The sequence below is a fragment of the Mus caroli genome, chromosome 9 (assembly GCF_900094665.2).
Source record: "Mus caroli chromosome 9, CAROLI_EIJ_v1.1, whole genome shotgun sequence".
Classification (NCBI taxonomy): domain Eukaryota; kingdom Metazoa; phylum Chordata; class Mammalia; order Rodentia; family Muridae; genus Mus; species Mus caroli.
In genome coordinates this window covers 98,179,881-98,194,077 of record NC_034578.1, presented here as the reverse complement: position 1 = coordinate 98,194,077, position 14,197 = coordinate 98,179,881, and the positions used below count along the sequence as shown (strand labels likewise).

Sequence of the window (14,197 nt, the reverse complement as noted above, 5' to 3'; positions counted from 1 at the left end):
GGCAGAGGCAGAGGCAGAGGCAGGTGGATTTCTGAGTTCAAAGCCAGCCTGGTCTACAAAGTGAGTTCCAGGACAGCCAGGGCTACACAGAGAAATGCTGTCTCAAAAAACAAAAACAAAACAGAACAAAACAAAACAAAAATACTCTGGAAAAAAAAAACACAGAAATCCATCACTAGTTTAATTCTTTCATTCGTTTCTTAAATTATTTATTTGTTTTATTTATTTAAGTAATTTATTTATTTGTATCTGGGTCGATCTTCTGCCTGCATGTATGTTTGTGTACCACATGTGCTCCTGGTGTCCACGGAGGTCAGAAGGGGGCATCAGATCCCCAGGAACTGAAGTTACAGATGTTTGTGAGCCGCCATGTGAGGGCTGGAACTCAAACCTGGGTCTCTGACAGAGCAGTCAGTGCTCGGCACTGCTAAGCCCCCTTTTCATTTTTTTTTTAACGGTGCTGACAGTTTCTTCTTCTAAAATTATTTGTGTGTGTGTGTGTGTGCGCGCGCGCGCGCGTGCGAGCGCGCATTTGTACAGGAAGCTCATGGAGGCCATAGGGGGTCAGGTCACCTGGAACTAGAGTAACAGATGGTCGAGTCACCACGTAAGTGCTGGATACTGAACCTGGGTCTTCTTCAAAAACAGGGAGTAAGTGCCGTTTTTGGAGGAAGGGGGTTCCAGATAGGGTTTCTCTGTGTAGTCCTGGCTGTCCTGGTTCTCAGGGACCTTCCTGCACCTGCCTCCCTGGTGCTGGGATAACGGTGTGCACAGCCACTGCCTGGCTTGTACAGCATTCTGATACCTGGAGGCGTGGCATTTTATTTGAGCATAGCTTATGAATGGACATAATTTGTTTATAATTTCTGGACACTGTGAACAATACTGTGACAAAACTACAATCCCTATCAATATCTACACAATATTATCATTGTAGTTATTGTAGAATACTGATATAGATTTGTGTGAACTCTATAGTCCTATATGTGTGTCTTATTGGTTTATGTTCTCTAAGGATCAGTCATTTGAGTTTCAAGAGATTTATTTGAGGAACATTTTCTATGAATGAATAATGGACAGGTTCATTCTTGAGTTTGTGACATACTTAAAGATATAACTGTGTACATATGCTTGTATATAAATATTTGTGTGAGCATGTGTACATGTGGTTATGTATGTGCAGATATTCTTGTGGAAATATGAAATACACATACATGTGGACCATTATGTACACAGATAGATTTGCATATGCATATAAACTCATATATATATATATATACATACATATATATATACATGTATGTATATATATATGCTGCGTGATTATTTAGAGAGATTTAGAGAAAAATATGGAAGGATATACACACATTTCACAAGAACCCACACAGAAGAAGAAAAGATCGGACAGAAATGCCATAAATCCCAGGCTGCCACACTCAATTCACATTTGGATCATTCTCAGTGTTAATAAAATTAATTCCTGCCATTATCTGGTATGGCCATGCCTGTAATCTCAGAAGGCTGAGGCAGGAGAATGGCTTGAACCCAGAAACTCAGGTCTAGCCTGGGCAAATTAGCAAGACCAACATTTTAAAGATAAAACAAAGCAGCTGGGGAGATGGCTCAGCAGTTAAAAGCGCTGTACTTGTGGAGGACCCAGGTTCAGTTCCCAGCACCCACATGGGGGTTCACAACATCTGTAACTTCTGGATCTCACACTTTCTTCTGGTCTCCAGGGCACTAGGCGCCCACATGATCAATCTACATACATGCAGGCAAACACTCATACACATGGAACAAAAATCAATACATCTTTTAAAAATATAATAAAAATAATATATTTTTAAAAATCACATCCAGGCCTTGCCCAGCCTGTCTTCATTTGCTTGCCCGAGGAGGTGTGTGAGGGGCAAATTTGCAACCCCCCCCCCCCGGTGGGAAAAATGTAGAGGAGGAAACTGATGGGGGGCCTGAGTCACCCTCATCATCTGCACTTTTCTAGGGAGGCGACCACACTGCGGTGCCCAGGGCAGCACTGTGACTCACACGTGAGGCTTGCGTCCCACCTGGCCCCACCCTCGAGCCCTACTTCCCAGGTCCAAGTTCCCAGGCAGCTTACCACGCCCAGCACGGGCAGAGGGCGGGTCTCCAGTGAACGCGCCTAGGGCTTAAATCTGAGCTCTCTCCCTTTTGAAAGTATCCACATACTCTTTAAAATCGTAGACTGAAATACTTCAAAAGAAGCTCCCTCCCAGTTCACAGTTCCTTCACGAGAGCAACCCGGGTTAGTCTTTCCTGTGCAGGGATATTTTAATACTGAGGGAGGGAGGGTGAGGGGGCATAAATCAAGTTATAAATCCACAACCCTGAAAAATGCGGGAGCAATGTAGTTTCGAATTTGGAATTCAAGGAATGAAGGAAGCGCGGTGTTCTGTGGATTGTGCCACACTCTGTGATAAAGCACTAATATTTCTGCACCAGTAAGATAAATCCATAATCAGCCTTCAGTCCGTTGAATTTAGCTTTTGCTACAAATCATCCTTGTGCCGTTTTTAAAAATTCGAGGTTTTTGAATTTTGTAATTCTGGATAAGATGCACTTGAGTTTGTACTACCCTGCTTCTTATTCATTATTGTGATGGTTTTAGCTGTCCGGTGCTGGGAATTAAGCCCATATCCCTTTCATGTGCTAGATAAGCACCCCACCTCTGTGCTGCATCTGCCGGCCTTTTGTTTTTTGTTTGTTTGTTTGTTTGTTTTGTTTTTTTTTGTTTTTTTTTTGCGACAGGGTCTCTTGTAGCTCAGTCAGGCCTTGAACTCCTGATCTACTAGCTGCTACGATATAGGCATGTGGCCCTCTCTCCCCTGCCTGCTTACAGATATTTAGAGCAGCGTGCTGTGCACATTGAACAGAAATTAAAAAAAAAAAAATGTTCACTCACCATTTCTTTCCTATCAGTCGAGTATGTTATTTCACACACACCTGAATTAAGCTAGCTGCCTGTGCCATTTGGATTGGTTCTACGCAGCAGCCTCGGTGCTTCACTGAGTGGCACTGGAAGGTCAGCACATGTGCAAGGGTGTCTGTTGGGTAGATTCCTAGCAGTCAAATAGCTGGGGCAATTAATAATAAGGATCATTAACATTTGCATAGTAATTTCTGAAAGCTGGGATTTGCCGTAAGTACTCTACAACAATCGGTGCGTCATAACGCTTGACACCAGCTTGAGAGCTGTGCGAACTCATACCATTTTGCAGATGAGAAGAATCCAGGCTCGGGGAAGTGAAATGACTGGCAGAGCTGGGACTCAGACCAAGGTGTCTGACTCCAACTCACATTCTTAATGATCACATTCTTCTGCCTTTTGAAGACCGTGGGAATTTGGAACGTAGGGACAGGTTGCCAAATCGTCTTCCACACGGCTTTGTCAAGTCATGCTCCTGACCCAGCCCGTGAGCTGCTGTTACCCCGGCGACTCAGAGCCAAATCAAACTTTTTGATCTTTGCCAATCTGATAGCGGTATCTATCTCGCTGTTGCTTTAGCTTGGATTTCTTTTGCTGGGAGTCAGATTGAGTGTCTCATCATCTGAGAGTCTGGCCTTTAAGTTACTATGGGGTCTTTGCCTGTTCACGACTGTAACTTGTGCTGAGTTTATGTCTTAGGAAGCTAAGCCCCCAGTGACTCAAGGTACAGATATTTGATGAAGCAAACATTTACCTTTTAATTTTATTCCTGGTGGGCTTGGGGCGGAGTGTTTTTCAAAAGACACACAAAAGCAAAAGGAAAGGCTAGGGCCATATAGCTCAGTAAGTGAAGCACTTCCACTGTAAGCATTATGTCCCGAATCTATGTTTAAAAACAAAACCAAACAGACAAACAAGCAAACAAAAAAACAAAACAACAACAACAACAAAAACAGGCACGGTAGACCATGCTTGTGATCGTAGAACCAGAGAGACAGAGATAGGCAGAATCCTGTGGCATATTGCCATCCCAGCCTATACAATGACTCGGGCAGTTCCAAGCCAACGAGAGAGACCCCGTTCTGAAAACAAGATGGATAATGCCTGAGAAATAACACCCATGGTTACTCTCGATCTCCATACGCACATGTGTGCACACATATATGCATTCTCCCTCACATGGGGAAGAAAAGAAAAAGGACTCAGGGCTGGGAAGAAGGGAGAGGGGGGGTCAGAGCAGCCCCCTAGAGAGATGCCTCTGCCTACTGAGGCCCGAGAAAAGTAAAATGATGCAACATGAAAATGGCCCCTGTTGTTCAACTCACAGGGATGACCTACTTGGCCAGGAACCCAGGCGAAAGGTCTTAAACACAGGCACTAAGACATCTTATTCAGATGCAGAGCTCAGAGACATCTTCAGTCAATGCTTGCCTCCAGAATAGGACTGCCCATTGCAAGCCTGCTGTCTGCTAACAGCCCAGTCTCTTCTTTACATCCATCCAACACTGGACTCCTCTAACGGCCACGAGAGACGGGCTGAGCCTAGCAGGTCTGTGGAGTCCAATGACTCTCTCTAATCCTGTTTTCTGCCTCTTTCATTTACAGATGACTCCACTCACTCCTTAAGACATCTTGAATTCCTAACTCCAGCTCATCTGTTTCCCAGAAACCCCAGCAGCTCTAACTCCTAAAGCATGTTCGCAAAAACATTCCAGGCTAAAGATTCTTTGGCTTGTTTTCTGTTGGATAGTGACTGTTAATGTCCTTGGGCTTCCTCATAAAGTACAGGTGTTGGCCCCTGTGCAAGAGCAACTGAGAGTGGATCTCCTGGCATTTGGGAGCCACCAATTCTCATACTAGTTTAGGAGCTCAGGGATATGGAGCTGGGGTGACTGAGATCTTTGCATGTATGTCTTGGGTAAGATCGGTGAGAGGACATTCAATACCTGCCCCCATGGAGCCACAGGTGACTTCTTTGAAAGCCACAGGAAGACCTGGAGGTATCAGCAATCCTTTCTCAGCTTGCTGTAGCATCTTAACTGGTCCTCCATCCCGTGTCTAGGACAGTATAATTCCTCATACAACTTCTCACTCAGGATGGTGAAGTTTGGATGGTGAAGCCTAGAATCCACCCCTCTAGTCTGTGACTCAAAGCCATTCAGCCCAGGTTGTCTGCCTGCCCCTGCGCCAGGGCCACATCCACCCCCTTCTCCCTCCACTCAGAACTCACAGGAACATTTGCATTCAGGTACTATAGGGGACCATTCAGGTTCTCAGTTGCTTTTTGCCTAGCACAGCAGGTCTCTCTCTGGCTGCAATACCCCATTTCCCCCTGCTCTTAAACACTCAGTCCATTTACCAGTTTCTTGGGTGCTCCTTTTGAAATAAAGAGAGCAGATATAAATGTATGAGTTTGGGATACCACACTGAAGTTTCTTCAAGTGACTGCAGCAAATACCGGACGTTGTTTTAACAGAAAACAGCCTCTATCACCCACACTGCCGCATGGAACTGCCCACCCTGTCTTTGAAGATGATCAGTGCAGAAAGATATCTAATCCAGGGTTTAGTTATGTGAGCTGTGCCTGTGTTCCCTGGAGAAAGTCCAAGAGTCACGGCTTGGCCATTCTTTCTATATTCCCCTATACTGCACACACCCGTTGCCATGACCCGGGTTATTCCTGGACAGTGAGTTTGTATTCCTGTTCATTTGTTGTTTTTTTGGTTTGGTTTGGTTTGGTTTTTCGAGACAGGGTTTCTCTGTATAACCCTGGCTGTCCTGGAACTCACTCTGTAGACCAGGCTGGCCTCGAACTCAGAAATCCGCCAACCTCTGCCTCCCGAGTGCTGGGATTAAAGGCGTACGCCACCACCGCCTGGCTGAGGCTGTTCATTTGTATTGGACATTTTGTCAACTCTCCCATCACGGTTGCTTGAAATGTCTGATTGCCTTAGTATGCAAATCACCCAGGAAATACAGAGCATGCGATGTGGCTTACATGGATGTAGGAGGTAGGTCGGCTGGTGTCAAGAAATCATAAGTGGCACCATAGGACCTGCCCCAATGGGTATAGTCGGCTTCACTGGACAGGCAAATGCCTGCCTGCTGGTAGCTACACGTGGTCATAAGCCTGGGTCCTAGGTGACTGTAAACCTCGGATGGCTACGCTCACTGCAGCTGGGTGGTCAGCAGGGGAAGAGGGTTGCAATGGGTATAAAAGACAGTAGGCAACTGCAGAATTTGAGAATCAGTCCCGCAGAGAAAAGATGGCGGGTGAATCACTCAGGCGGTTCCTACATTTAATATCTTCAAAGCACTGATTCTCCTGCCTTGATGAATATTGTAATTATAGGGATGTTTAAAAAAAAATCCTGGTGCCACCTTGGAGGAATTGGGTTAAATTGGTTATGGTGCATAAAGTATACTGTCATCCTTAAGAGCTTTCTAGATGGTGGTGTGGTAGGGCTGAGAACCTCTGCTTGACAGGAGGTTCCAACTCTAGGGAGGCCCTGTCTCCCTTCAACCCTTTAGCGCTCACACCTGCTGGGCTCCCACACTTCTGAGACATGCCTCTCATTCCTCCTCCCAAGCCTCGGGACCTTGCTGATCCCAGTCACACACCTGGCCTCAAGTCCCCGGGAGCATTTCTGCCTGGTTCGCATTCAGACAGACACGGAACAGCGAGCTGCTTCGCTGTACTGCTCCCTTCAGAGCCTCAGTGGGCAAGGTTTCTGTGGCACGCGTGTCTAACTTCCCTAGGTGCTCAGCCACCCCAGCAGCAGAATGGAGGACCTGTGTGCTGGCCCCAGAGGCAGTACCAGGAAGGAATTCTTCTCCCTCTGCCTTTCCTGGCGTGGCCGTCTGAGGCTGCCTGGACTACTGAGTGGTCTCAGGAATGCTGCTTTCTCAGTTCAGGGAATTCAGTAGGTGTGGTTTTTGGCCACCAGCCACTGTAGCCAGCAGGGAACACACACACCAGTGACAGGTTTGACCCTACCTTCCTTTCCAGCTGGGTGGCTGGCCATAGAATCATCTGCTAGAAAGAGGATATAGGATTTAGAATTTTTGGATGAGAAAGAGAGCATATCTGGGGTTTACTATCAAGACAGGCAATAAAACAGTTTTGACCTAAGGGCCTTTTTACTTGGTTATTTATTTTTTAAAATGCTGTTGTAGACTGCCCCATGGCCCAGTAAATAGTAACTTCACACTCATCAGCACAGGGGCAACCCTAATTGGATTCAGTGACAGAAGAAGAAGAAGAAGAAGAAGAAGAAGAAGAAGAAGAAGAAGAAGAAGGAGAAAGAGAAAGAGGAGGAGGAGGAAATAAAGAATATAAAGTTGAGAAAGATGTGTTGGAGGAGTTAGAGTGAGAGGTGGATATAATTGAGATAAACTATATACCTGTATAAAGCTCTCGAAGGATAAATAAAAATATTATTGATGTTGATTTTGAAATGATATGCCTTCTCAATTAAAAGAAAAATCTCAACGGCAGTGTACTGAGGGGAGGGAGGAACTTGGGGGGAGGGGGCAAAAACAGAACCCCAGAAATCTCAGTCAACTAGAAATGTCAGTCCCTAGCACATGGCAGATGGAGGCTGGAATATAAGAAGGTTCTCTTCATAGAGAGTTCGAGGCCAACCTGGGCTACAAAGGAGAAGATGAAAAGAAGAAAGGGAAGAGGAGAAGAAAAAGGAGAAATGCTAATTGCCAACCCGGTGGGTATAGCGTAAGCTTTTCTCATGAATGCTGTGAAGCTAACTTCTGCCTGTTTATAAGAGTGCTTATCCGGTCAGGGGCTGCTTAAGTGGTCTTGGAAAGCAATCAGACCTGGGCTTGCGTAAGCCCTGAAGTGACTCTCACAAATGGACCCTTTAGAAACTCACTACCACCCTGCCTTCTTGGAAAAAAAAAATATCTGGTGCATCCCATCTCAGAACCCGGTCCAGGGAGGCATGCCTATGCCGTGGCTCATCTTCCTTAGTTCCCCAGAGGCCTCAGAGCAATCTTCTCTGTTGCTTCACAGCTCTTTAACTATGCTAAGAATGTGAGCCATTTCCCACGAGGCTGGCAACCATGAAGCAATTTGGAGCCCAACCTCCCCAAATATCTGCTTTGCAAACACATAAAGCAGAGAGGCATCCTGAAAATGTGATCTTCGGCCCATCATCACCTTGGGCGTTTGCGCTGGCCTATTCGCCTTGCCTAAAGTGCTTCTGCTTCCAGAAAGCAGAACTTTCTAGAAGGGGCTTTCTCAAGAGAATGTGCATCAAGCTTGGCAGGGAGTTTGCTCCCATCCCAGTGCTGGGAGCATGGCTGACTTGGTGTCGTTCTCATTGGTCCTTGTGTGCAGGGACATGTCACCACCAGCAAGATACTACCTTGGTGCCTTCCAGTTTTGTGGCCTGTGTGCATGGGAACAGACCAGGCCGGGCCTATAAGAGGGAAGCACAGGAGATGCAGAGAATTTGGGGCCTTCCCAACACTCTTAGTACGCTCTGTTACGATAGAGCAGGTCGAGTCAGGTTCCAGTGACCTACATAACCTTCCAGACAGGGCAGGTGAGAGCCCTGCTTCCCAGAGCAGGGTTGGGTGGAGACAATTTACCATGCTGAGGCATTGAATGCTCACTGATGGCTGACTGACTCATACGTCGTCTACAGGGTGGACTGGTGTGTAAAAGTGATTTTATTATTATTTTTAATTGAGACAGAGACGCATACTACAGTCCCACATGGGACTGGAATTCTTTGTAGGACATGCTCACTGAGGATTTGTGGCCAATCCTCCTGCCTCTATGTCTGGAATGCTGGAATTATAGGCATGCACCACTCCGTTCAAGCAAAAGTGATGATTATAAAGACTAACAGCATTATAAACATTAAAATACAGTGATAAATGAACAACCATAAAAATACATGATAGTTTTTGGCACCAGAACAAGAAATGAATTAGAAGGAGAATTGTAAAAAGGTTACCCTGGAAGTGTAGTTCAAAGGTAGATAACTTCTCTAGAACACACAAGGTTCCAACCCCAGCAATGCCCCTTTCCCCAATAAAAATTAACCAGTGTCTGGTGGCCCACATCTGTTATCTCAGTTGAGGCTGAAACAGAATTGCCATGAGTTCGATGCCCTTGAGGATACAGAGTGAGTCTCAGGTCAGTCAGAGCTACAGAGTAAGAGGCTGTCTCAAAAACCAAACTAACAAAAAACACTAGGTAATGGGCTAGGGATGTAGGCCAGTTGGGAGAATACTTGCCAGGGTACATGAGGCCTTGGGTTTGGTTCCCAGCACTGTGGGTATGCGGTACATATCTGTCATCCCAACACCTGAGAGATGCAGAGGGATGCTCACAGTTCTTGTTAGACTAAGTGAAATCAAAGCCAGCTGTGGCTCCATGAGACCCAATCTTAATTACCCAAACACATGTAGACAGAGTAAATAGAGGTTGCTGTATTGCCATGGTGTGATTCGAGATCTTAAGCTTTTGAAAGAAGGCCTCTGCTTTCAAGTCAGTCGGATGGGAGTCTGTGGCTTAGCTCTTCTTTGTGTAGGAATGACCTTGACAGATACCCTAATCTCATCCATGCAATGGGTTCAGTAATTCCTGCTGTACAAGATTCTCACAGCAGTCAGGCAGGCAGTGCCTTTTCTCCCTCAGCTTCCTCTCTTCCTTCCTGCCCCTACATACCTCTCACCAATAAGAGAAGCCTTCAGTTACCCTACACAGGGTCCACAACTGAGACTCAGTTGAGTCTACCAGAGGAGAGGTGCACGCTTCTGCTTATATCCCAGCATGGCTAGAGCTTGGGTGCTTCGGTGGGGGATGCAGATAGCTGGACCCTAAAATACGGGCAGGGCTGGGCTCTCGTTGCCCTAGATTGCTGAGTATAGCAACGGCATGTCCTCCAGCCTCTAGCAAAGTTGCAAAGCCCTTTGTAGCTGACTTGTGGGGTGTGGTTTGGAGGTAGCTTGGCTGACCTTCTCCCAGCTCTTCTCCTTTAGCCTGACCTCAGCTCTGCTTTTCACCTTTAAAATATTTTTTAATTGGTAAATGCAAATTGTGTATCTTATGGTCTATGGCATTTGGAAACATGCAGTTGTTGTAGCCAAACTGAGCTAAGGAACATAGATCCTGCCTCACGTCGGGTTTTTTTGTTTAGCTTACAATGGTAACGATGGAAATGGATTCTCTCAGCAGTTTCCAGGATAGGATGACTGGTCATAATCACTCAGTTCTACTGGGCTGTGGGTTTGTAGGCTAGAGCAGCAGCATCCTGACTCAGCTACAGAGCTCTGTTATCACAGGCACAGAGGCAGATGAAAGGGTTCCCCAAATCTGAGTCACAAAAAAACCCGGAGAGCCAAGATACTATCTTGATGCCAAGCAGGCATACCCTTTTCCAAAGATGTAGTATTTTCACCAGGTTGTGCTGGTGCACACCTTAAATCCCAGCACTTAGGAGACAGAGGCAGGTGGATCTCTGAGTTTGAGGTCAGCCTGGTCTACAGAGTGAGATCCAGGATAGAAGTAGTAGCTATATGATGGTGGACCAGATGTGCATAGAGAGAGGAGCTCACAGAGACATGCTATAAAGCAATAGTTCAGGGGGTGTCCCCATCTGCCTTAAGTGGCCCACTGACATGAACATTTGTGTCTGCTCCTTTTTCTTCCAAAAACCCAAACACCTGAGAAGTTGTCATTTGCAGCTGGGGAGAAGCAGAGTGTTCAGAGAGAGCAGCATGATAGAGGCAGGGGGACTCAGAGCTCACATGGTCTTCAGAATTCAAGTAGAACTATGAGTGTGGAGGAGAGTAAGGACGAGATGGGGTGTTAGAGAGAGACAGAGAGAGAGAGAGAGAGAGAGAGAGAGAGAGAGAGAGAGAGAGAGAGAGAAACAGAGAGAGACAGAGAGAAAGACAGACAGAGAGAGAGAGACAGAGAGAGACAGAGAGAGACAGAGACAAAGAGAGGGACTGAGAGACAGAGAGGGACAGAGAGACAGACAGAGACAGAAAGAGAGACACAGACGCAGAGAGAGCCAGCGACAGAGAGAGAAAAAAGGGGGTTCAGGGTCAATCTCTGAAGTCAAACACCACAGAGAAAGCAGAGAGAGAGAAGAGACAGAACTGAGGCGAGGCCCTTCCTGGCAAGGCTCCCATGGCCTCCTAAGATGGACTCTGTTCATCTTAAGTGCTGTCACCTTCGAAGTTTAGACTGGACACCCTGGGCTTCTCACCCAGCTTGCTGACTGGGCTTAGAGTCCTCTGTTACACAGCTGTTTCTATCTGTGATGTTTGCTTGTTTGTTTGTTTTTTGAGACAATCTCATTTTGCAGCTCTGGCTGGCCTGGAACTCCCTGTGTAGATAGGCCTATGTAGGTCTCCCAGATATCTGCCTGCCTCTGCCTCCCAAGTGCTGGGATCAAAGGCACGCAACATCAAGCTCGGTTCTGCAACTTTTTGAAGGGCTCCTGTTAGACATTCCAAACTTTTCCTGGACCCCTTCCCTTTTGCTCTCTTTGTAGAATGCCAATCCTAGTGTTCCCTCCATCTTGAACCCCAGTTAATCCCACAGACCTGAGCCTCCTGTCTCTTTGTCTGATGGAAATACAATCACTAGAGCCATTGTTAGGAGCTCTGTGCACTGTCCATTCAATCCTTGCAGACTCCTTAAGGAAAAGAAACCATGGACATACACCACTTACACTGGAAGAAACTGGTTCACACAGGATCACTCATTCCCCATATTGTTAACTGGGGAGCCAGGATTTGAACTCAGGATGCCTGATCTGTATTAGGCTGTTGACTATCCTCCCCACCCCCCACCTCCTGCCACCATTCTCCTGCAGTATAGAGCTGTCCACTCTGTCGAGTGTACCATGTGACCAATAAGATTAAAGACTCCTGACCAGCAGCTGGAATGACAGGCTAGGGCCTGGCTGCAGAGCCTTGGGTTCTGGGCCTTTTCAGGGTCATAGGGTGGAGAAACAGGAGGAAGGAGGAAATCAAGTTGAGTCAGATGGCTTGTGGAATCTCTGGCCTTTATTGAATTCTGGGAAGAGGAGGGGAAAAAAATGAGAGTGCCTATTCCAACTATGTAAGATAATCAGGGGCCCTTGACTGTTTACAGGCAGAAAAATCTCAGGCAGCCAGCACCTGCACGCCAGAGGCCAAGAATCTGTGAGACTCAGCAGCCCAGAGTGGCGCTCCAGGCTCTCTCTGGATGCCATCAGGCTAAGCGAAGGGATATTGCGGACGGGAGGGACTTCTGGTTCTTGGTTTTTGTGCTTATGGCTCCAACAGTCCCTGCAGCATTTGGTCTTGGCCCCTGCAGCTCTGACATGTGAGCCTGGCTACACATCCTCCTGAGAGAAATGGGATGAAGCCTGCCTGTCTGTCTCCTCTACCACTGTCACACCCCCATGCCGCTATACCCCGGGCTCTGTTATATTTTTCTCTGGGAACATTGGGCTATCTAGTAGACCCTCATTCCTCAGCAACCCTCTCATTTGGAGAGAAACCCTACTGGTTCAGAGCTCGACAGGAATACACAGGGGTGTGCAAGGCAGGAGTCTGCTTCTAGACACTCTAAAATCCCTACACTCTAGCTTGGACAGGACAGAGCAGGTAAAAACCACTGTAACATAAGAAACCAGAGGAGATGTCCTGTTAGGGCCGTGGGTAGATGCAGGACAGGAAGCAACAGCATGGGGTTTCCTGTTCTCTGGAATGTCGTTTGTTTATAATAATTCCAAGTGTCTGAGGCTAGGGATGTAGCTCAGCTGGTAGAGTGCTTGCCCAGCATTCAAGATGCAGAGGCAAATGAATCTCTGGGGGGTTCAAGGCCAGCCTGGTTACTAAACAAGTTTCAGGACTGTTACACACACACACACAAAACAAAAACCCTGTCTAGAATAAACAAACAAACAATCAATCATGATAATCATAGTAATAATCACAGCAAAAACAACAATAGTTCCACCATCTCGGTTGAAGTGGCGTTGAGCAACCAAATGTTTCACTCAGGCATGCATACATCTGTGGATTTAGCTAACAATCATTTATTTGTTTATAAAGTGTGTGCCCAGGGGCTGGTGATGCTACCAGGCTGATTATTTAAAGGTGTTTGAGAGTGTCTCGATGGGGTGCTCCCTCCCCAGTACAGAGCGAGTGCACATAAGAAGCATATTCTTGGGGCTGGAGAGATGGCTCCGAAGATCAGAACACTTGTTAGTCTTCTAGAGGACCAGGGTTCAGTTCCAAGCACCTACGTAGTGGCTAACAATGATCAGTAGTTCCAGTTTCAGGGGATCCAGTGCTTTCTTCTGGCCCCCTCAGGCACTGTATGGCATGCACACCGTGCACATACATGCATTCAGGCACAACACTCGTACAGACAGAAGGAAAACAAAGGAATCCTTTTTGAAAGTGGTACACTCATGTTCTATCCCATCCAGGACCTTCCTAACCTTTAGGAACCACGGTTGTGGGTAAGGATCTGTGTACAAGGGTCATGAGAAACCCGCAGGCATTTGAGGCACAAACCTCTAGATACGGTCCCCAGATTGCAGGCACGTTTGTCCAGTTGCCCTTCTGTCCTATGTTTTTGGGAAAGTATGAGGGTCATTTCTTCATTCATTCCAGTGGAAGTTTTGCATTCTGTACATGTATGAAGGGAGTGTACATGGTGGGTGTATGTGTGTAAGAGTGTGGTGTGTGTATGTGTGTGTATGTGCGTGGTGGGTATTGTGGTGGTATGCATGTATGTATGGTGTGCACATGTGCTGAATGTGTAGGTGTGTAGTGTGTGTAAGAGGGTGTGTGTTGAATGTGTATGGGTGTTGTGCTGTGTGTGTATGCATGTGGTATGTGTGAGTGTGTGAGCATGTTTGTTATGTGTGTGTGATGCATTTATGTGTGCATTAGTGTAGTGTGTATACATGTACAGGTTTATGTATTTGAGTGTGTGGTGCATTTGTGTGGGTAGGTATTTGCAGTGTATTTGTATGGTGTATGTTTATGTTTGGCTGTATGAGTATGTGGTGTGTTTCTGTGTGTATACATATCGTGTACTTGTGTGGGTATATATGTGATGTATTTCTGTGTGTGTGTATATATATATATATATATAGATAGATAGATAGATAGATAGATAGATAGATAGATAGTATATTTGTGTGGGTATGTATGGGTAGTGTATTTGTGTGGTATATGTATGAATGT

General features: G+C 46.3%; 1 long non-coding RNA gene across 1 annotated transcript in view; it reads left to right on the top strand.

Moving 5' to 3' along the window:
- Nucleotides 1-4,933, top strand: part of LOC115031969 — a 9,615-nt gene extending 4,682 nt beyond the window's left edge. Inside the window, exon 3 of the long non-coding RNA XR_003837627.1 lies at nucleotides 4,571-4,933. This is a non-coding gene — a long non-coding RNA (uncharacterized LOC115031969). The remainder of the gene's footprint in view (nucleotides 1-4,570) is intronic.
- Nucleotides 4,934-14,197: the final 9,264 nt, after the last annotated feature.